Source organism: Cetorhinus maximus, chromosome 13 (assembly GCF_964194155.1).
Source record: "Cetorhinus maximus chromosome 13, sCetMax3.hap1.1, whole genome shotgun sequence".
NCBI lineage: Eukaryota > Metazoa > Chordata > Chondrichthyes > Lamniformes > Cetorhinidae > Cetorhinus > Cetorhinus maximus.
This window is the reverse complement of record NC_135891.1, coordinates 116,526,136-116,549,803: the sequence shown is the minus strand read 5'-3', so window position 1 is coordinate 116,549,803 and position 23,668 is coordinate 116,526,136. Positions and strand designations below refer to the sequence as shown.

The 23,668-nt window shown below is 47.0% G+C and overlaps 1 protein-coding gene across 1 annotated transcript in view; it reads left to right on the top strand.

Annotated features, from left to right (window-relative positions):
- The window catches only part of ncanb (neurocan b), a 149,636-nt gene that overhangs the window by 63,113 nt on the left and 62,855 nt on the right, over positions 1-23,668 (top strand). The gene's annotated exons all lie outside the window — the stretch shown is intronic.

Genomic DNA, 23,668 nt, shown 5'->3' with positions numbered 1-23,668 from the left:
GCCTGGTGCTCACTGCAATTTATCCTCATGCTTAGCCAAGTAATCACACAATACAATCTGTATCCATTCTCCCCCACCCCAACCCCCCGCTCCAAAATAGACCAACAATGATTTAGACTCACATAAAACGAGCATGATTTAGCAGCTTGCAGGCAATACAAAAATTGGCCCTGTGGTTGTTAGTGAGGAAGAAAGCTGTAGACTGCAGGAAGATATCAATGGACTGGTCAGGTGGGCAGATAAGTTGGCAAATGGAATTAAATATGAGGAAATGTGAGGTAATGCCTGAGGGGAGGACAAACAAAGTTAGGGAATACACAATAAATGGGGGATATTGAAGTGTAGAGGAACAGAGGGACCTTGGAGTGGATGTTCACAGATTCCTGAAGGTGGCAGGACAGGTAGATAAGGTGGTTAAGAAGGCGGTTGGGACTCTTTCCTTTATTAGCTGAAGCCTAGAATATAGGAGCAGGGAGGTAATGCTCGAACTTTATAAAACACCAGTTAGACCACAGCCAGAGTATTGTGTGTAGTTCTGGTCACCACATTACAGGACGGATGTGATCATACTAGAGAGGGTACAGAGGAGACTTATGAGGATGTTGCCAAGAATGGAGAATTTTAGCGATGAGGAAGATTGGATAGGCTGGGGTTGTTTTCTTTGTAACAGAGAAGTTGAGGGGAGACTTAACTGAGGTGTATAAAACATGGGACCTAGATAGAGTGGATAAGAAGGACCTATATACATGAGCAGATAGATCAAGCAGAGGGGGCATAGATTTAAAGTAATTTGATGGAAGGAATAGAGCAGAGTTGAGAAAGTTTTTCACCCAGAGGGTGGTGGGAGTCTGTACCCTCACTGCCTGAGACAGACAGCGACATTTAAAAATTACTTGGATTTGTACTTCAAATGCTGTAACCTTCAAGGCTATGGGCCAATAAATAGCCAAAATATGGGATGAGGCTGAATGGCTTTTTTGGTTGGCACGGACAGGATAGGCCAAGTGACTTCCTCCTGTTTCATAAATTTCTATGGTTCTATGAAATCCCTTCAGTTCAGTTGTGAGGAAGACCATCTGGCCCATTGTACCTGCACCAGCTCCTCCTCACCAGTGATATCCCTCAGGTCAAATATGAAAACTTTGTTGTCTTCGCCCAAATCTTAAAACTAAATAGCTGCCACTCAGTTTGATAGTAGATGTCAGAAATTCTGAGAAAATGAAGATTGGAGATGATGTGTTGATTTATGGTAGGCATTGGACATCAATGAAACTATAAAGGTTTCATTTGGTGAAGAACTAGAAGCAAAAATTAAGGGAAAAGTCATGAAGAAGATGCATAAGGGTTTATGTGACTGGCTCAGCACAGCATGACTTATTTCTATCGTATCAATGAATTGAAGGGATAGGTTGCTCCTTATAATTATGACTTGGGTCTGTGTCATTTAAATTTGGTGTTTCGTGGATAAAATTTGCCCCTCATACACTCTTTTATTGAGAAATCCAGGTGAAGGGCAATAGCCAGTGCTTCCCATGCAAGGCACCTTCAAGATTGAAATTAATGGAGCGCAGATGAGATAAATTCAACAGCAGCAAATTCAGTGAGCCCAAAGTTTGTTTATTTAAAACACAATGGAAGAAATAGGGGGGTTCTGAAGTCCTAGAAAGGAATGAATTGAAGTAGAAGATGGAGTAAGGATTGGTTTTAACACAGTAATGATGGGTGTAGTGTTTCACTCACTGAAGCCAGACAGTGAAGGACAGAACTGCAGCCTAATCTTTACTCACTTTTCAAAAGCTTTTACTTACAAGAGATACACAATATAAACATACATCTCCTTAACCCACCACCATGGATTCAATCTGTTCCTATTTAAAGGAGCACAAGCGAATTCCCAGTTAATGCATACAAATGAAACACAATTAATATTCAATTAATGGGCCAGGGAGCATCTGCGGAGAGAAACATAGCTGATGTTTCGGGTCGATGACCTTTCATCAGAACTTCTGACGAGAGGTCATTGACCTGAAACGTTAACTCGGTTTGTTTCTCCACAGACGCTGCCATGCCTGCTGTGCATTTCCAGCATCTTCTGTTTTCGTTTCAGATTTCCAACATCTGCAATATTTTGCCCTCGTAATATATAATTAACATATGAGGCAGCATATTTGGAGTTTGGTAGGAACAAGAGCAGTTTGTTCAAAGGGCAAACAGCATAGAGGGAGCCACAAATGGTAGGAGAGAAATAAACTGACAGCAATCGCCTCCATTTGTACGGTGCTTTTGATGTGTTAAAAATATTCCCAAGGTGTTCTCTTTCACTTCTCCAGGTAGCACCCTTGATTATTTGAGGGTTGCTGAACCCTGGCATCTTCCATGATTTTTGCTGTGGGGCAGGGCAAGGAGGCAGCCCCCAGAATGGGGATTGAACCCTCTGCTGTCAGTGCTATCCTAAGACAAATGCTAACTGTCTAGCCAACTGAGTTAACCAGAACTGCACCACCACCCCTCGGCTCCCCACACCCCCCCACCCCACCCCCAAAACTCCGCAGCCCACCAGAGGAGTTATCAGATAAAGTTTAACAAGACACACAAGGAGATATGAGGATGTGACCAAAAACGTGATCAGAGCAAGAGTTTTTAAGGAATGACTTAAAGGTGGAGAGAGAGAATTGGAGAGGTACACGCGAGAGAGACATTGCACTATGCAAGACGAGTCCTTCTGCTACCATGTCTCGGAAGAACTTTTAAAGGTCATTCTACTGAGTTCCGACAAATTCTTAAAGAAATACTTTTCATCCAATGCTATTGTTGTTCTCAATATTTTTAGAAATCAGCCGCATGTGATGCAGTGACGGATTGTTGTTTGAACACAGTGTTTGATGATGCTTTGGAAGCTAAGATCAGAGCACCAGGTCCCTTTTAAAATCATCCATTAAGGCGACTCTCCTCTGCTGAGTTGTGGTGAATCATTTGTGAAAAACGACAAGAGACAAACGTAGTTACATTGGGAGGTTGGGTTGACCCTTGACCCAGTCCAAAGCAGGCATTTCTGATGTGCCTCCATTTCACGTTTACTGTAATATCTCTGCTTATCTTTCACTCTCCTCTCTGCGCCAGAAGATTTAGAATCCCATCCCATTATCTGACTGCATAACCAGGACTGACACCCCAGGTCTGTACCGTTGGGGCCCTTGCTTTGTTAGAACTGCCATCCTAGTTAAGGAGGTAATCCTGATCAACCAGAATCAATGAATGCTGCTGTATGTGGGATCTTGCTGTGTACAAAATAGCTGCGCTGTTTGCTTACCCAACAACAGCTGATGCACTGTAAAGTCAGTTACTCTGTGAAGTGCTTTGGGGTGTTTCTGAAAGATTTGATAAATGTTTTTTTAACTCTCCTTTCTCATGTCCAGAGACATACGCGCAACACAAAAATGTTCATTGAGACATCAACATTCTCCATTTATATGCCACCATTATCATATTAAATCATTGCAAGACACTTCACAGGAGCATAGTAAACTAAAAAAACAAAAGAAGATTGGATTTAAGGGGTAAAAGAGGCAAGTGAGGTAGAGAGGAGGAGACGTTATGAGGAGGGAATGGCTTAGGGCCTAGGCAACTGAAGGCATGGGCCAGAATTTTTCAGCCCCTCACGTTGGTGGGACCTTCTGGTCCTGCCGATGTGAACAGAGATTTCAATGGCTCAGCGGCCCCGCTGCGGGGAAACCCACCGTGGGAGTTGGGGGGTGGGGGGTGGGGTGGGGGGTGGGGATGTGGGGGCTGGAAAATTCCAGCCATGGCCACCAGTGGTGGAGTGAAGGAAATTGAAGAAGGCCAAGAGGTGAGAATTGAAGAAGCACAGAGATATTGGAGGGTTGTAGAGCTGTACGAGGTTACAGAGAGAGAGGTAATGAAGGCGTTTGAATATGAGGCAGAGACTTTCAAACTGGTGGCATTGCTGGACTGGGAGGTCAGCAAGCAGAGAGGGTGATGGGTGAATAGGATTTAGTATGGATGGCAGAGTTTTGGATGCACTCAAGTGTACCAAGGTGTAGGTAGGTGACTAGCCAGGAGAGCATTGAAACAACTAAAGCTCAAAGAAAATGAGTTATTTACCCTGTTAGATAGAGCAGTCCCACACTGAGCTGATAGACATTGAGAGGCACCTTGCTGGGTTTGGATGGTATCGTGGCATATTCACAAAGCAACCTCATCAGGCTCCAGAACACCCTGCAAACATTTTATTCAATACCCATTTATCCATGGATACATACAGTTTGACATTTGTTTTAGCCAAAACTCTAAGGGTAGAAGGGGATTAACCTTATTTCAGTACCAGCGTCAGGAGGGGTGATAAGGAGGAGGGGACGCTAAGGATAGCTGTCCTGCTGCTGGGTCTGAAGGTCATGGGTGCGAGTCTCACTTCACTGAGCAGTTAATCCCTACTGAAACTCCAGCGCAGTACTGAGGGAGTGCTGCACTGCGGGAGATGCTGTCTTTCAGATGAGATATTAAATGGAGGCCCCATATTTGTTCTTTCCGATAGATGGAAAAGATTCCACTGCACTATTTAGAAGAAGAGCAACTGAGTTCTCCCCCATTGTCCTGATCAATATTTAGCCCTCTAACAACATCACCAATACAGCTTATTTAGTCATTATCATGTTGCCGTTTGTGGGAGCTTGCTGTGCACATATTGACTTGGATTGAGGAGGCTCTGTGTGAAACCAGGTTTTCAACATTGTGAGGGATTTCAAAAAGATAAATAGGAAAAATCTATTTCCAGTCGTCCGTGAACTAGTAGATAATTGTTAAAATAACAAAGGGAAAGTTCAGGCGATTTTTTTTAAACACCATGACGAACAGTAGCAGCAATGTGTACCATCTACAAGATGCACTGCAGGAATTCATCAAGGCTCCTTAAACAGCACCTTCCAAACCCATGACCACTACCATCTAGAAGGACAAGGGCAGCAGATAGACGGGAACACCACCACCTGCAAGTTCCCCTCCAAGTCACTCACCATCCTGACTTGGAAATATATCGCCGTTCCTTCACTGTCGCTGGGTCAAAATCCTGGAGAACTCCCTTGCTAACAGCACTGTGGATGTACCTACACCGCAGGGACTGCAGCGGTTCAAGAAGGCAGCTCACCACCGCCTTCTCAAGGGTAACTAGGGATGGGCAATAAATGCTGGTCTTGAGCGATGCCCACGTCCTGGAAATGGATAAAAAAATTTGTCAGGAAATGGAATGCCTGACCAGTTTCAGTGGTGGGGGCAGAATTCGCAGCAGTGTTTCTGGCTCAGGGTGGCACTGGTTCCCCTGTGGTTCCTAGGATTGCGGGTTCAAGTCCCGTTTCAGGGCTTGAACTCAAAATTGTAGAGTAGCACTGAGGGTGTGCTGCACTGTTAGAAGTGCTCCTTTGGGGGGGCGATGTTAAATCGAGGCCCATCTGTCCTCTCAGGTGGGCATAAAAACCCTATGGCACTATTATAAAGAGGAGCAGGGGAATTCTCCCCAGTGGCCTAGGCCCATACTTACCCCTCAATCAACTGATCAAAAACTGATCACCTGGTCATTATCACGCGGCTGTTTGTGGGAGCTTGCTGTGCAGTAATTGGCTGCCGTAATTCCTATGTTACAACGGTGATTGCACTTCCAAGTGCTTGGTTGTGCACCAGGAAGTCCTGTGCAGTGAAAGGTGCTATATGAATGCAAGGGAAATTCCTAAATGGGCAGAGGACAATATCTGAGTTAGAAATAAAACAAATATGAGGGAGAGGGAAATGAAGGATAATGCTGATTGAGTCAGATGAGGAAGGATGGGAGGAAGCTCAAGTATGGACTGATTGGCTGAACAGCTTGTCCCTGTGCTGTACAATGCTATGCTTTGATCTAGACAACATAATCCTTTGATACATACTTCAGTCAGAACTGCCAGAGACCAATTTGAAAGTTGTCATCATGGTTACCATCCAAACGAGAGCCATTTCCATTGGCGGCCGATACTGAGCGGAGGATTTAGAGACTGCTGAACCGGAGAGAGGGCTTTAGGTGGATGTAATTCTCATTTCTGTAACTGTAATGAATCTTCTGTGGCGTAATGAGGTGAGATACAAAGCGATGGAAGTAGGTGCTTATTGGAGCAGAGAGATCTCACCTTGTGAAGTGCAACTGACTTAACATCTACATATTCATTGTGACACAGGAGAAGTATTTACAACAAGCATTGCCCAATCTTACAGGGATAATGGATAGTGGCAGTTAAGTCAGATAACTAATTCCCACCGTTTTATGGAATTGACTCTATTACAAGGACATCTTTTGGATGAGATGCTAAACTGAGGCTCCCTCTGACCAACCCCTCTCCCACCGGGTAGGTGTAAAGGATCCCACGGCATTATTTAGTTGAAGAACGAGGGGTCCGGTACCCCTTCTAAGAAAGAATAAATTACATTTATATAATGCATTCCATGACCTCAAAACATCCCAAAGTGACTTTACGACCACTGAAGTACAACTGAAGTGTGGTCACTATTGTATTGTACAAAATGCAGCAGCCAATTTTCACACAGCAAGCTCCCACAAAAAAATGTGATAACGCCCATATAATCTGTTTTTAGTGATGTTGCTTGAGGGATAAATATTGGCTAGGACACTGGGTATAAGTTCCCTGCTCTTATAGAGACGCGCAATGTTTTACATCCACTTGAGAGGGCATATGGGGCCTCAGTTCAATGTCACATCTGAACGACAGCCCTGACAGGGCAGCGTTCAAGTGACAGACTGAATTTTCACACTCAGTTCTCTTGAGTGAGGTCTGAACCCACAGTTTTCTGACTCAGGGCAACAGAGTGCTGTGGTGACACCTCAACGACAAGTTAGAGCAGATTGATACGAACAAAAGTAGATGAGCTGGCCATTTACCTTGTTGTTCCTTCCTGAAACCAAGATGGCTGTCATGTTTATCTACACTTGTGGCCTTTATTCGCTCCGAAGTAATTGTGTGTGGAGAATTCAGGAATGTTTCCAAGGAAAGAGACAAATATATAATTCCAAGCTCTTTCTCCCTTCCCTTGACTGTATTTATCTTGTACGCCCAGCAAAGGAGCATCGTACATACAATGGGTCAGGTTCTTGTCCATTTACTTTTCCCTCCTTTGTTTTGTTTATCAAAACACTTAGAAATAGATGACAGGGTAAGAAAGCAAAAAGAAGCTTCCACTGGGCACAACGTTTATCTCATGCGTTTCGAAAGGAGAGGTGAACTTTTAACCATTTGTGCCGGACATTTTAAAACATGCACTGGTTACCTCAATAATCTTCTGGACTGGCTCCAGTCTCACAGCTACAGAGGAAATGAGCAGAGCAACAAAGCAAGAGCTGGAATGTATCATGAAAAGGACCCATGGTGTGTTAGAATTGGCACTGATATTATTGGACGGAGGCTTCCTGTCGGCTGTGCCTCAGTGGGTAGCATTTGCGCCTTCCGCTCCAGGAGCTTGAGCACAAAATCCAGGCTGACGCTCCCAGCCCAGGGCTGAGGGAATGCTGCACTGTCAGTTGTGCCATCTTTTGGATGAGACATTAAAACAAGACCCTGCCTAGTCTCTCAGCAAAAGGACCGACAGAACAATTCCTAGTAAGAGCAGGGGAGCTCTCCATGGTCTCTATCTCAGCCAACGTTAGTTAAACAGATGATCTGGTCATTGTCACATTGCTGTTTGTGGGATCTTGCTTTGCACAAATCGGCTGCCATGTCCCCTATGTTAGAATAGTGACTATGCTTCAAACAGTACTTGGCTGTAATACACTTTGGGACATGCTGAGGTCATGAAAGGTGCTATGTAAATGCAATACCTTTTCTTCCTGGACTCACCTGTAGAAAATTTGCCTCACCTTTAATGGCGGGGATGCACTAACCATCTGCACCAAAATAGCACAGATTGGAGCTTGGCCTGACATTACAGATTCATATCAGACTATTACCGACAGCAGTTTCTGCATTGATCTGTCAGCAATTAACTTTAAAAGCCTCTGCTACAATCCCTTAGCCACTCATATGATTCACAAAAAAACTTTCAGCTCACCAGTACAAAAAAGTAAGTTGATCCTGTGGGACTTAATTAACTTCCCTTCCCTTCAATTCGGAGCACAAAGCTCATCATCTGCTTCACTCATGTACAGTTGGGTTGTCCAATAGAACAGTAAGGATGAACTTATTCGAGAGAAAGCAACCTCATTATTGTACAAAATATATTTCAGTCAACGTAGAAAGATGTAAACTTTGCCCAGAGCCCAAGCTATCACGACTGGGTTACTGCGTTTTATTTTTTTTGTAGCCATTATAGAGTTTCTGAGCCAGCAGGAATTCTTGGAATGTACAGCAAGATCGAGTTGTATTTATTTGGTGACTTTAACGTGGTAACCTGTCCCAGGACACTTCACAGAATCATTATCGAACAAAACATTTGATGGTGCACCACATAAAGAGATTTCGGGGATGATATGACCAAAGTCACGGTCAAAGAGTTTGCTTTTAAGGTGTGTCGCAATGGAGAAAAGAGAGTCAGAGAGGTTTAGGGAGGGAATTTCAGCACCCAGACAGCTGAAGGCCCCGCAGCCAATGGTGGAATGATGAAAATCAGGCAAACACCAGGAGACCAGAGCGGGAGGAACGCAGATATCTTGAGTGTCGTGGGGCTGGAGGAGGTTACAGAGATAGGGAGGGCTGAGGCCATGGAAGGATTTGAAAACAAGGATGAGAATTTTACAGTCAAGGCACTGCCACACCAGGAGTCAACCTAGGTGATGGAGCAGAGGATTGACGGTTGAAAGGGACTTGGTGTGAGTTAGGAATACAGGCAGCAGAGTTTTGGATGAGCTCAAGTTTGCTGAGGGTGAAAAACTTGGAGCTCTTTGGAATATAGTCAGGTTCAGACTTGGACTGGGACAGGGTGGAGCGATGTTAGGGAGGTGGAAATGGACGGTCATGGTGATGGAGAGGTTTTGGCATCAGAAGCTCAGCTCAGCATCAAAAATCTGATTTTAACTCTTTGTGGGAATTGAGCTGAAGTGACCAGCGAAGCCCCATCATCTTGGCAGGACCTGCTCCTTTATCACTGGGCCCTCATCGTTTTTATTTATTCTTTCATGGGATGTGGGTGTTGCTGGCAAGAGCAGCATTTGTTGCCCATCATAATTGCCCTTGAACTGAGTGGCTTGCCACACCATTTCAGAGGGCTGTTAAGAGTCAACCACATTGCTTTGGGTCTGGAGTCACATGTAGGCCAGGCCAGGTAAGGACAGCACATTTCTTTCCCTAAAGGACATTAGTGAACCAGATGGGTTTTTGCACAATCGATAATAGTTTCATGGTCACCATTACTGAGACTAGTTTTCAATTCCAGGTTTATTAATTGAATTTAAATTTCACCAGCTGCCGTGCATTAGCCCAGGCCTCTGGATTACTTGTCCAGTAACATTACCACTGATCCACCATTATCACCTCCTAATCGCCCGCTTCTCATTACCTGAGGCCTCATCAAAATGCCCCCAACTGGCAGGAAGTGGCAGCTGGTTGGCAGACAAAAGTGGAATGTTGCCGGCAGGCAACGGTTGCCAGGCATTGAAGTATTGATCCCGGCACTTGGGTAAGATTGCGATGAGGGGCTTTCAGGGAGGGTATAATGATTGGAATGGCACTGGGCCCAGGAAACACGAGGCCTAAATTTTCCTAGTGAGGCCTGAAGGTTGACTGCTGCTCCTCAAGCCACCACAAGATAAGCAAACAATAAAAAAAAAATTAAGAAAGTTACCTCTTTGGACCTCTTCTTCTGCGAGCTTCACCTCTTAGGCCACAGGTTGAGTCAGGCCCCGATGATGCCAATGAGGCCTAACCTGCATATTTAGAGAATATGGTTTTGGTTTGGTCGTCTTGCTGCCTGAAGACTAAGTTAAAAATGAACTCTGTGGAAAGGGAATAAGATGCTGGTAAGCAACACACCGCGGTGATTTTAGCATCTTGCCCATCTGTTTTCTACTGGAGAGGGAAAGGTTTAAAATGGCCTCCTGTACTGTGAGCATTTCTCGAGACTCCTTAATTGATGATGTGCGTCAATGTTTCATTTCTGTGCTTTAGAGACATCCCCTGAGTAATCAATATTGGGTATCAGTATCAATTAGATTTAGACTGCACGAGTCAGGGGGCTGTATGTAGGTGAGCAGGAGTTGCTTCATGTCAAAATGTATTAAACCTAGTGATCAGTAATTTCTCATCTGAGGTTGGGTTTTATTGAATTATTAAAACAAGTTCAGCATAACTCTGGAAATATTGCTTGCTTAATGAGGCAGATGGGAAATTATGATAAACTCATAATGGCTGTGCTGCTAAGTGCATGGTGTGGTTCTAAGTAATAACAGCCCAGGAAAATCCCAGCACTTATCCCTTGGTCAATGCTGAAGCCTGTGGTCCCTATTGTGTTGCCAACCCTGGTTGGATGTATGACCGGAGGTTTCACCACCTCACTTCCCACCTCAAACCCAACCAAACAACCTTTCTCCCCATCAATGGATCAATTGAGTTTAAAGTAAATGTAAAAAAAAAAAACCCACACTATTTTATTTTATTCTCCAAACGATTTTTCTGTTTTGAGTTGCTCGCAGCGGTGCCTTGGAAAATTAATCTGCAATTCCTGGAGGCTCCAGGACATGCCGGGCGGGTTGGCGTTGGATCTTGTGGATCCTCGTTGCATACTTGTCGTAGGTGGCGGCCGAGTTGGTATTATAGATGGAGTTGATCAGCAGGTTGAAAACATTGGGGAGAATTTTTCCTATGGCAGGTGGGCTGGGCGAGAGCGGAGCCGATCGCAAGCAGCAATCGGCTGCACGCCGCCATTTTACGCGGGTGGTCCAATTCAGGCCCGCCCAGCGTAACGCGCGGCCAGTAGCGCTCAGCGCTACATGTGAGAGCGGGGGGGAGGAGGGAGAGTCGGGGCCTGCGCTCTTTCGTGCTTGCGAAAGCGCGCAGCGATCTCCCTGAGGCAGCTCCGTGCCTCAGGGAGATTGAATGGATTAGAAAACTTTTGAATAAATAAGTTAAATGTTTATTTAAACATGTCCTCTCATGTGACAGCTGGGACATGTTTACGAAGTTAGGAAAATTTATTTATCTGTTTTATAAAAGTTTCAGGAAACTTCATCCCGCCTGTGGATGAGGTTTCCTGAAAAACGCGAAGGCCGCCTGGGCTCTTCGCCTGCCCGACAGCCTTAAGGTTGGACGGGCAACGTTCTTAACAAGTTTAAGTACTTTTTTATTGGCCTTAATAGGCCGTTGACAGTTTGGCGGGCACACAGCCGCTTCTGGCACGCGCCCGCCGAATGAAATATCGAGATGACGCCGGGACGCACGCCCGACATCATCGCGTGTTATTTTACACGTCGGCGTGTCGGGCCCAATCCCCGCACACCGACGGCAAAATTCTGCCCGTTATGTTTATTTACAAAGGTACTCGGCAGCAACTACACGTGTGCTTTCACTTCAAACTCTATCTCCATGCTACTGACCGCCAACTACAGAGGTAGCCCACGCTACTTTTCTATTGGATACTCAAGATCATGTGATCTTCCTTTATAACATTCTTCTTAAAGGTATATTACACATTCGATAAAACCAGAATTACCACAGTTGGCAATCCTCGATCCCAGACGGACACGTTCATAGGCCAGAGGTCAGTCACCTCAATGTAGACTGGAAAACTGGAGAACCACAGTTAAGGTCTTTCTAAGCTTTATATCTTGGCTTTAATTCAACCCACCACCACCCCTCCGCCACCCCACCATGCCCAGTGCTAGTGCTAGTGCTATTGAGAGGGTTGGAGATGAGTCATCACTTTTTCCTCTCCCACCGCAATCATTTTGAGGTCACCCCATGTGATTTTGGGGAAAGCCTCGTCAATGTTTCACTCCCAGGAATCTCCGCCGCTCATCTTCGGGCTCTGGCCTGCGGGTCTTCCTGGCATGACCTTGGGGTCAGGGATGTCGACATTCCCCGGTTCGCTGCTCGGCCCCCCTTCCTGCCAAGTTGGCCTAATCTCCAGTTTGAATCTCTCACCCTCAGTCCCTTCAGTCAAAGCAAGCTACAACCTTCGATATTGGAAGGGGGGGTGCAACGCAGATTCGTGTTGCTTGTGTATGGATGTGCAATGGAGGGTCAGGGAACTGCACCCCATCTTTTGATTAGGCACTTAATAAACTTAAAAACAAAATTCCTTTGAACAGATAAATTCATTAGTTCTAAAAATATGAGGTATGATAGAGAAAAAGCTGTAAAGCTAATTACCCAATCCGGTGACAGAGTCTGTTCACTTTCCAATTGGCTGCTGGTAGTTGGAGCGCCATGTCAAGGGTTGTATCGGGCAATGAATGGTGGGAGCACGGGGGTGGGTCACGTGATGATACCTCCAGGAATTTGTCCAATGAGAGTTGGCAACCCTATCTGGGAGAGAGTGCCGTACAGATTTGAATGCGATCACACACTGGTGGGTTGGGATGAGAGAATTCCCTCTCCTTAAATAGTTAGAGTAAAGCTCAGGTCAGTTTACACAGTTTCCCAGAGGGTCGAACACACCTCTAAGCAATTTGTAAAACCACTTGACTGGATTCACACTCCATGTCTTGTCAAGTTCAAAGGTATGAGATTACTCCTCCAATAACTCTGGCTTCATCTCAGCCTGGAGTCAGACAAGGTCCAGATTCCAGACTTACGCTGCCAGTTAAACGTTACTGAAAACCAGAAACTGCGTCACAACACCCGCTAAACTTGCAGAACGGAGAGCCCCAGAGACTTTGTGAGAAAATTAATCTCAGATGTGGCAAAGCCAGTGTTTGTTGCCAATCTCTAGAGAAGGTGGAGGTGAGCTGCCTTCTTAAACTGTTGCAGTCTGTGACGAACGCAGCCCCACAATGCTGTTAGGTAAGGGAGCTCCAAGGATTTGACCCAGTGACAATAAAGGAATGCTTAATGCATGACGGGAAGAATAGTCCCGGATTTGCACCAGGTGCGGTAGCGGGTGGGTAAAACGATATTTTACCTGTTGGCCGCAATGTGTCTTTTCACATCGTATCACCCCAGACCTGCCGCAAAATTTGTGCATCCCCGGGAAACACGGCGTTTCCATGGCAGGCGGGCTCTCATTCGCCCGCCACACCATCACCTCGCCGCTTCAGCACGCTGCACGCACACATCTCAGCGTTTCCAGCCCACGGCTACTGCAGGGAAGACATGGCCCTGAAACGCAAAAAGACTGCAGCCCCCAGGATCAATGACGTGTCCCCCCAGTGCCTTTTGGACACAGTGGAGGTTCGCCATTAAATCACCTAGCCCCGCTCTGGCTGCAGATGGGCAGGAACCTCACTAATCCGGCTTGGGAGGTGGTGGCAGCGGTGGTCAGCGCCAACGCCCTTCAGAAGAGGACAGCCACCCAGTGCCACAAGAAGATGAATGATCTCCTCTGTTCTGCCAGGGTAAGTCACTCTTCTCATCACAATCAACTCACACACTCACAAGCCCATCACACACCCACAGGCTCAATTCCAGCTCTAGGAACATCACCATTCACACTCTCACACACACCTTCATTGTCCTCACCCCGTCCATGGGACTACTCACCACCCACACAGGTCAGGCAAACTTATCATCTGGCCCAGCAGGCATCCTGCTTACACTTTCTACATCCCTATTCATGCAGGACAAGCTGGCACACAGCAACAGGGGGAGGTCACAGACCAGTGCAGGAATGCCTGAAATCAAGGTCCTCAAGGACTTTGAAAACAGAGCCATCCAGCTGGCCGGCGGGGATCTGGACCAGTCCTGTGCTGACGGTGAAGTCGGTGGTGCTCTACCAGGTGAGAATCCAGCGGTGCAACATACATCAGACAACCATGCTGTGAGTGATGTGTCCTCTTTCACTGGCCATTGCCGTGCACTAATTATCTCCCCTTGCTTTCGCAGGCACATCTGGAAAACAGCTGACGGAGTCCATGACCCAGGGCCTCCAATCAAGCCCCAAAGAAACCTCTGGAGAGGAATCTGGAGGCACCCTCCCTGAAGTCCCGTCACCGCGTTCACTCACACCCTCCACCAGCTCAGAGACACACACCTCAGTGGGACATAGCTCTAGAGTAGCCTTGGGATCACAATCTGGTGAGCACATCGCACACTGATCCACAGCAGGTGGAGGCAGGGACTTCCAGGCGTTCGGCACTCAGGGGACTGCTGGAGGCCAGAACGTTGCTGTGTCCGAGGCAGATGAGGAGCCTCTGGACTCGGTCATGTCTCAGTTGCTGGAGCTGCAAAGGCAAACTCGAGAACATCAGGAAGGGATGTCCGCTGCACTCCTCAGATTGCAAGACACAATGGAGGAGTCTGTCCACCTTCAGGCTGAGGTGATAGCGCTGGCATGCCCAGCACCGAGCTCAACGCTGGTAGGATGGCAGCCGCCATGGGGACCTTGGTCCAGGACGTCGCTCCTGCACTGCTGCGTGGGCTCAACTCCATCACTGATGCTGTAGTTGGCCTCTAATGGTGTGTACGTGAGAGGGGTGTAGGGCAACTCGAGCTTCCCCTGCTCCTCAAGGAGTCAGCCTGGGGCCCCATGGCACCCCTAGAGAGGAGGGTCGGCAGGTGTAGCCCCCACCCACTTTGGGACCATCCACTCAGGTGACTCCGAGAGTGTCCGGCCCATCCGAAACCCCTCTTCCTGTGACCTCAGCAGCTCCAGCTCCACAGGCCGAGGAGGGTCCACTGCCACACAGCAAGACCCCAAAAGCAGTCCGGGACCCTCAAGGTCTCAGCCCTCCAGAGGACGCCCGCCAAGGCAATCACAGACAACAGGGCGTAGCATTCTGCAGGCTGCCTCCACCTCCATGGCTGGGGAGCAACAAGACATAGCGGGAGTACTAAGAAATTTAAGAAGATGTAGTTGCACAGCCTGGGCATGGGTGTTAATCACTTGTACATAACGTTCACTACTGTCAATAAATTCCCAAGAATATCTCCCTGCCTATGGCTCCTTTTTCTGATGAGCAGTGTTCATGTCACTCAGACGTGAAACTTTTCTGCACAAGTTAAAGGCAGGTGCCTCAGTCCAGGGCCTCTTCCCTGTGCTTTGTGCAGGCTTCAGACCAAAGTGATGGTCCAGCCTCACACTCACTGGAAACATTACTGATGTCTGCACCTCGGCGGTGCTGGTCATTGCTGCCAGATTGTAGTGGGCAGGTGTCACAGAGTTCTCTCATACTCTCTGTGTGCTCTCAGCACCTTTAAGGTGGGGCTGGACCCCATCTCTTCAGCATCTGTGACCAGTGACGCTGTGCTCCTGAAGGGCTCAGGTGCTGAAGGCGGACAAAGGATCAGATGCTTCTAAAGTTTCATGGCTGCATCTCTATGATATAACTCTGATCACGGAGCGCAAGTGAGTTGCCCCCAGACAGACAGGAGTTGGACATTCTCAGAGGCTACATGAAGATCCATGGAGTGTCCTCAATACATGTCGTCACCATCCTCCTGCAATCGAGCGAGTATTAGGGCCTCCACTGCATCACCATGACAGGAGCATTCTCATAGAGGGTATGTGTGTGGCCATAGCCAGGCTGGAGTCAAATATTCATAGATGCAATGTGAGGATCTGTGGTGTCTCCTCACTGCATGTCGTCATCATCCTCCACAAATCTAGTAGCTATGAAGACTTCCCGAGCATGACTGCCTCATCTGGCCAGTGCCTAGGCCTCATCCCTGTCACCGTCACCTTTGAGGACTTCTCACCCTCATCCCTGTTGGCGTCCTCCCATCGGAGGAGACCTCCAGCTCCTCCATCTCCTCCTCAGCCAGCTCCTCTCCCCGTTGCTGCGCCAGGTTGTAAAGGGTGCAGCAGACGATGACGATGCGTGACACCCTCTGTGGACTGTATTGCAGGGCTCCACCGGACTGGCCCAGGCACCTGAACTTCATCTTCAGCATCCCGATGTTTTGTTCCACCAAGTTGCGAGCTGCAGCATGAGCCTCATTATCCCGTCGCTCTGCTGCAGTCTGAGGCCGCCACATGGATGTCATCAGCCACAGCCTCTGTGGGTAGCCCTTGTCCCCGAGGAGTCATCCCTGCAGCCTCTGTGGACCTTGGACGACTTCAGGGATCTGTGACCGACTGAGAATCTAGGAATTCTGCACACTCCCTGGACACTGTGCGCACACCTGCAGGATGCATTTCTGGTGGTCGCACACCAGCTGCATATTCAACGTATGGAATCTCTTGCAGTTGATATAGTTGACCACGTGTTGCGATGGAGATCTGAGCACCATGTGAGTACAGTCGATTGCACCCTACACCTGTGGAAAACTTGAGATCTGGGCAAATCCAATTGCTCTTGCTGCCCTGGTCTCAGGCAAAATGCACAAAGTTGTGTGCCCTTACGAAGATGGCGTCCGTGACCTCATAGATACATTTGTGGGTGGAGGCTTGTGATACCCCATAGAGGTCACCTGTGGAGCTCTGAAAGGAGCCACTGGCATAGAAATCTAGTGCCGCAGTCTCTTCCACAGCCACTGGCAGTGGATGCCCTCCATGTGCCCATGGTGCCAAATCCTGCAGTAGCTGGCAGATGTGACCACCAGTTCCCTAGACCTGCCAGTCTTCCACGACACTGGTTCTCCGTCATCTGCAAAATGACAGGCAGCGTCTATAGACCCTGGGTGTCGCTGGGTGCTGACCAGCGACAGCTCGCTGTGGCTCTTCGGTGGCGTGTGGGGGAGCCCCAGTTTCCCCTTCTTCTAGAGGGTGCTCCTGCTTACTCTACCCAGCCAGGCACCTCCGTCGCTCTATTCTTAGTTGTCTTTGCTCTCTGTAAGCCACGAGGCATTCAGCTAGGTCACCAGGCTCCTTGATTGTGATGTACTCCTCCTGCAGGATGAAAGAGAGAGAGAGACATGCGGGTTAGCTTGGGTGTACTAAGAACCTGTCCTGGTTAAGTCTGAAGGCCCCTTAACGCTTCCTGGAGAGTGCTGGCTACCACTTCAGTGGCCAGAGTTTAGTGCGCTATATAGCTGCCCAAAACCCCACCCCCAACCACCCCACTCCATCCAACCGATTGGCGGCGGCTTTACCCACTGGACTGCATGCTGTGCTCTCAGCTCAGGCACAGGCATTCTCCTAACCCGCATTGCAAGGCTGCATTGTTAGCTTGAACCATGCAGGAGACTGGTCCAAACCTGAATAAAGACATTGCAAGGGACTGTGAGCACCTCCACCAGTGACAGCGCCATGGCCAGCTTTAGCGAGGAGATTGTACAACGTGCCCAGTCGTCCAACTGTTCTGCAGTCCACTAAAGCGCTCATTAGTTTGCAGTCTGTGCCGGGGATGAAAAGCTCTGGAGCACTTGGTGGCACTTTGGTGCCTCTGCGATGCTTGACTGGGCAGAGATGCTCGAGGTCCCACTCCAATCATATCAATGTGGCTGCGCCTGAACTGTCTCAGCTGCAGAGGAATGGTCACTTTATACAAGGTTTCCCTAACGCTTGACCGCTTCCCTCGCCCACACCAACCCCCACCCCGCATGTGCTTATGTGCTACCTTCAACTGCAGGGCAGCCCTGGCCCCCCTCCCCCCACCCCGGCCCCCGTAACGTGTCTCCACCAGACGACCCAGGTGAGTGCTCCGCAACATTACTGTGTACTCACATCCGAGTTCCCCTCAAAGTGAAGCACACCAAGTGCACGTCATTTAAATGCTGTTGTGCAACACATCGGCTTGCAATCGCGCCGATGCGGATGGATGATCCAGCGGTGAGTGGGGGGATGTTCCAGTGGGCTAGGCTTATAATGATATGCAGATGCATTACAATGAGGTTCCCGATGTTTGATGGTGAGAAATGCAGCCCGCCATAGGCGGGTGGAGTGGATGATCGCAACCTGGTTTCATGACGTTGAGAAGCCGATTTTTGGCCTTCTTGCCATATTGTCCACTCATGCCACCGCACACGGCCGATGCCAGCAGGCATGGACGATTCCATCCTGCAACGTTGGGAGGGTGTGTGATTTGGAGGCGAACTTGGAGGTGATGGTCTCCACAGAAACCTGTTGCCCTTGTCCTTCTGGTGGAGACCATGGATTGTGAGGTGTTGTTGAACAATAACAATTCTCTTAAACTGAATGAAAACAAGACAAAATACAAGTAGAAAAAGCCAGTTAATGATATTGTTCCTGTGAAGGTTCATTTTTTAATTCATCCAGTGGGTTGTGGTCACTGCTGGCCAGGCCAGCATTTATTGCTCATCCCTAAATGCCCTTCAGAAGGTGGTGATGAGCTGCCTTCTCAAACTGCTGCAGTTCGTGTGGTGCAGTTTGCCATTGTCATTTCCTAGGTTGATGCCAAGTGGTCTGCCTGGTTTCATTCCTTACAGATTTCATTGAAGTTTGATACAACTAAGTGGCTTACCAGGCCATTTCAGAGAGTATTTAAGAGTCAACCACATTGCTGTGGGCCAGGCTAGGTAAGGATGGTAGGTTCCTAAAGGATATTAGTGAATCAGATGGGTTTTTGCAACAATCAGCAATGGTTTCATGGTCATCATTAGGCTCTTAATTCCAAATTTTTATTGGATTCAAATTCTACCATCTGCCATGGTGGGATTTGAACCTGGGTCCCCAGAGCATTACCCTGGGTCTCTCTATTACTAGCACAGTGACAATACCACAACGCCACCACTTTCCCTTCATGATGTGGACATCACCATCTACAAGGCACAAGTCATGAGTGTGAAGGAATACTCTCCACTTCCCTGGATGAGTGCAGTTCCAACAACACTAAAGAGGCTTCACACGATCCAGGACAAAGCAGCCCGCTTGATTGGCACCCTATCCACGAACATTCACTCCCTCCACCACCGACGCACAGTGGCCAGAGTGTACCATACACAAAATGCACTGCAGCAACTCACTAAGGTTCCATCGACAGCAGCTTCCAAACCCATGACCATTACCATCTGGAAGGACAAGGGCAGCAGACACATGGAAGTTCCCCTCCAAGCCACTCAACATCCTGACTTGGAAATATATCGCCGTTCCTTCACTGTCTCTGGGTCAAAATCCTGGACCTCCCTCCCTAACAGCACTGTGGGTGCACCTACATCACATGGACTGCAGCGGTTCAAGAAGGCAGCTCACCACCATCTCCTCAAGGGCAATTAGGGATGGATAATAAATGCTGGCCTATCCAGCAATGCATGAATGAATAATAAAAAGTTGAAATAGTTATTAACCGCAAGTATCTAGGTATCACAGTAGATGATCAGTTGCATTGGAGGGAACAGTGTGCAGACGTGGTGGGAAAGAGACATACACGAGGGGGAGGTGATGACGTAGTGGTATTGTCGCTGGACTAGTAACCCAAAAACCCAGGGTAATTCTCTGGGGACCTGGGTTTGAATCCTGCCATGGTAGATGGTGGAAATTGAGTTAAAAAATATCTGGAATTAAAAGTCTAATGATGACCATGAAACGATTGTTGTAAAAACCCATCTGGTTCATTAATGTCCTTTAGGGAAGGAAATCTGCTGTCCTTACCTGGCCTGGCCTTCATGTGACTCCAGATCCACAACAATGTGGTTGACTCTTAAATGCCCTCTGAACAAGGGCAATTTGGGATGGGCAATAGATGCTTGCCTAGCCAGTGATGCCCACATCCCATAAATGAATGTAAAAAAAAATTACCTCAGAAAATTAAAATCCTTTCAAGTAGATCCCACAATCGTGAAACTCTTCCATACATCTGTACTTGAGAGTGCTATCCTTTTTGAATGTCTCTGTTATCTTAGGAAAGTAAGGGTACGGAGATTATTGAACCAGGCTGCAAGGGCATCTGATGAGCAGATCTCGCTTGATGAAATCTGCTCTTGAAGAATTTTGATGAACGTAAGGAATAACAGGACGAGTGAGAATCGCCCCTCGTCTCAGTATTGCTGCTGATTGCATTCAGGGAAAAGGCTACAATCCCTCAGATACAGGACAAACTGGTTTCTGAACTCATTTGTGCTCTTCTCTATAAGAACCTTTAACAGGAGTTTGATGTGTGGATGAGGGTATGCACTCAGGGCGGCGCTCCCCGACTGATTGTTTTAATGCACTGCAATAGTTTTTAATGCATGTTTTAATTAAAGTCTATGATAGGGTAATTTTCTTTCTTTTTATTGTTATTATATGTTTTTTTTATTGAACGAGCAATGTACCTGAAATTAATTTCTGTATGGACAATAAAGTGAAAATTGAAAATTGAAATTGAAGAGGTTACCCAATGACTGTATGAGAATTGATGTTTTGAGGTCTGATATTCTCGTGGGTCCACCCAAAGCTAACATTGTGATTCGTGTCTTTCTTACAGGGCAAACCAGAAGAGAAAATGCCACTATTGATCTTACCAATGAAAAGGAGCAGGAGCGAGTCATTGCATCACTCAGCGGGAATGAGCAGGATGGTACAATAATCAAAAGAGCAAATGAGGAGCTTTGGGTGCCGGAAGGGCAGAGTCCTAAAACCAAGAAATTATCATCGGTGGAAGCAACTGAAGAAACTAATATCGGAAACAAAGAGAGGGATTCGTCACCTCATGAGAGAGAAAATTCCAGAAACTTTGCTCGGGTGGACGACAACTCGAGAACCAGCACCACAGTTCGAACCCAGGTAGAAGTTGTCACAGAGGCTTCCGGAGATGTGATTCCCAAAGAGGATAAAGAATATCTTTCAACACTGAGTAAGGGCACAGAGATTTATAGGGAATTGGGAAGCTACAGTCAAAAACAGGAAGGAAATAATTCTCAGCACACAACTGTTAGCAATGAAGCAAGGGAAGAGCAGACTACCGTCTCATTGCTAGTGCCAAACATCAACAAGAACAGAATTTCCTCTGAGGAGAACAGAGCTACAGTGAACAGTGAGGGGGAGAAGCCATTGGCTGTGGTAAATGTTACACATGCACAGTCTCAAGGTGTCAAAAATTACCCTGGCGGAGGAACCTCCCTTCCAACTGGGCTTGCCACAGTCTATGCAGGTCTCCTTCAAGGGAGAGCTAGCACCTTTGTTATTCGTGACTTTGGGGGAAGTGGTGATGGAGAAGCAAGTTTCCAAAATCAACACCAGATGGGTTTTGACCCTGAAGAAGCTCATTCAGGAGGTGTATCTGGGCATGGGAGAGATGCAGAAGAGAAAGGAGCTCCAATAGAGAGTGTACCAGAACCTCTCAAACCTTCCGAGGAGGAATCCCAAGTCACCCCATTGGCTTTTGAGGAACACTTTAGAAGTGTGACATTGCCCACCCTGCTTTCCACAGCACGCATCAATACTGCGATGATGCCAAAAGGCAAAGGAGAAGGTCTGACAGAAAAACCAGGGGAGCCATATTTAATAACATCAATAAGGGAGAGAGGATCCCTGAATGAATTGGATGGAAGTCAGCAAGAAATGAAGGACCTATTGGTTGGCACACCATTTCCAAATACTAATCAGTCTTCTGTAGCTAACGCAACAGATGAAGACGAAGTAAACAGCCAGTCACCTACAAAGAAACTGATGGCTTCAAATGAAATTGAGCAAACAACGAATAAACTGTCTGAAGCAGAATGGGAAAAGACTATAACGGTGATGAGTGCTTCACAAATTGGATTATTGTTACATGGAGAGAAGCTACAGAATAAAATTGAAACAGCTCCTGAGGCCCACAGAGACCCGTCAGTGGCAGTAACATTGTCTTTAGGCAGTGCAGTGCTTGCAAACACATCCATTGAATTAGCACAGCAGCCATTACAGGCAACAACGTTAAATGCTGTAAGGAATACTGAGGTAGCCTTGACAAATGTAGCAGGAGCAGTTGAAAGAAAAGAAAGCACAGAAATATTTGGCCTGAATCCAACAGTAAAGTCAGGTATACAAGTTGTCAAGGAAACAAAAGAAGCCGTCACAACAGTATCCACTATTGCAGATTCAAATGCAGAATTAGAGCTTCTCATAACATCAGCCAAGGAGACCGCAGTAGAACAGTCAACAGCGGCAACAGCCTTAGGCACAGCCAACATAGGAGAGGAAGCATTACAAAGATTGGAAAGGCTAGAGAGAGCTGATGAAGGTTCTGCTTTCAAAGATGCTCCTGTGCTCTTCACTTCTGTTCTATTTTCCACCCCGGTGTATCAGGAACTTGCAACAGAAACTGAACATAGTGTGGAGAATATGACACCATCTGCGCCAATTGATGCAGAAATGCTGTCTTCTCAAACAAGTGTATCTTCACCATATGAAGAAGCTGATGGTTCTGGGGCCGCAGAGCAGAAATTAGGCACCACTAACCAAATGGCTGAAGACCTGGACAGTTCTGCTTTGGTGCAAGAGATTGGCATTTGGGCAGTCACACCAACCACCGTTAGTATCAACAATTCGGATGAAGGACCGTTCTTTCCAATACCAGGTGAGAATGAATCTATTTATTCAATTATTGACTGACACTAGTAACAGATGTAAATGCTGGGCAAAAGATTAGGCCTCAGCTGGAGAACTGTGTCCATTTCTGGGCATCCCACTTTAGCAAGAGTATCAGGAGCGTGGAAACAGGTGCAGTCCAGTGGGATTCGATGCAATGGGAAGGGGTTTGGCCTAGTGAGATTCAATACTATAGGATTGGGGAAGGGATTTACTCCATTGGAATTTTGGATAATGAGAATGAGGTTGGTTCTTTCGAAATCTTTACAATGGGAATGAATTAGAAAAGGAGTTTAACACATTATGATTCAAGATATTGTATTAATTTAGGCTTCAGCTGGGGTATTGGGGCCAATTCTGGTCACCACACATCAAGATGTCAAGGTCTTGGAGGGAGTAAAGAAGAGATTTAATAGAACGTTGCTCCAAAGAAGAGTCATACAGACGTGAAATCAGATGCTGTCAGAGGTGCTGAGTTTTTCCAGCATTTTCTGTTTTTATTTCAAATTTCCAGCATCTGCAGTATTTTGCTTTGATTTACGAGAATGTTATCAGGGATGGGGGATGTTAGTTATAGAACCATAGAAAAGTTACAGCACAGAAGGAGGCTATTCGCCCCATCTTGTCCATGCCAGCCTGAGGACACCCAGGTGCCCTTTCCAATCCCGCCTTCCTGCACGCGGCCCATAGCCCTGCAGCTTACAGCACTTAAGGTGTAGATCCAGGTACTTTTTAAAAGAGTTTAGAGTTTCTGCCTCTACCACCAACTTGGGCAGTGAATTCCAGACACCCACTACGCTTTGCATAAAAAAGTTCATCCTCATGTCCCCCCTACACCTTCTGCCACTTATCTTGTATCTATGTCCCCTGGTTCTAGAATTCTCCATCAAGGGAAATAATTTTATCCTGTCCACTCTATCTATTCCCCTCATAATTTTGTACACCTCAATCAAGTACCTCTCAGCCTTCTTTGTTCTAAGGAAAATAACCCCAACCTATCCAATCTCTCCTTGTAGCTACACTTTTCTAACCCCAGCAACATTCTTGTAAACCTCCTCTGCACTCTCTCCAGAGCTAGTACATCCTTCCTGGAATGTGGTGACCAGAACTGCACACAATACTCCAATTCCAAGTGGCTGCCTCC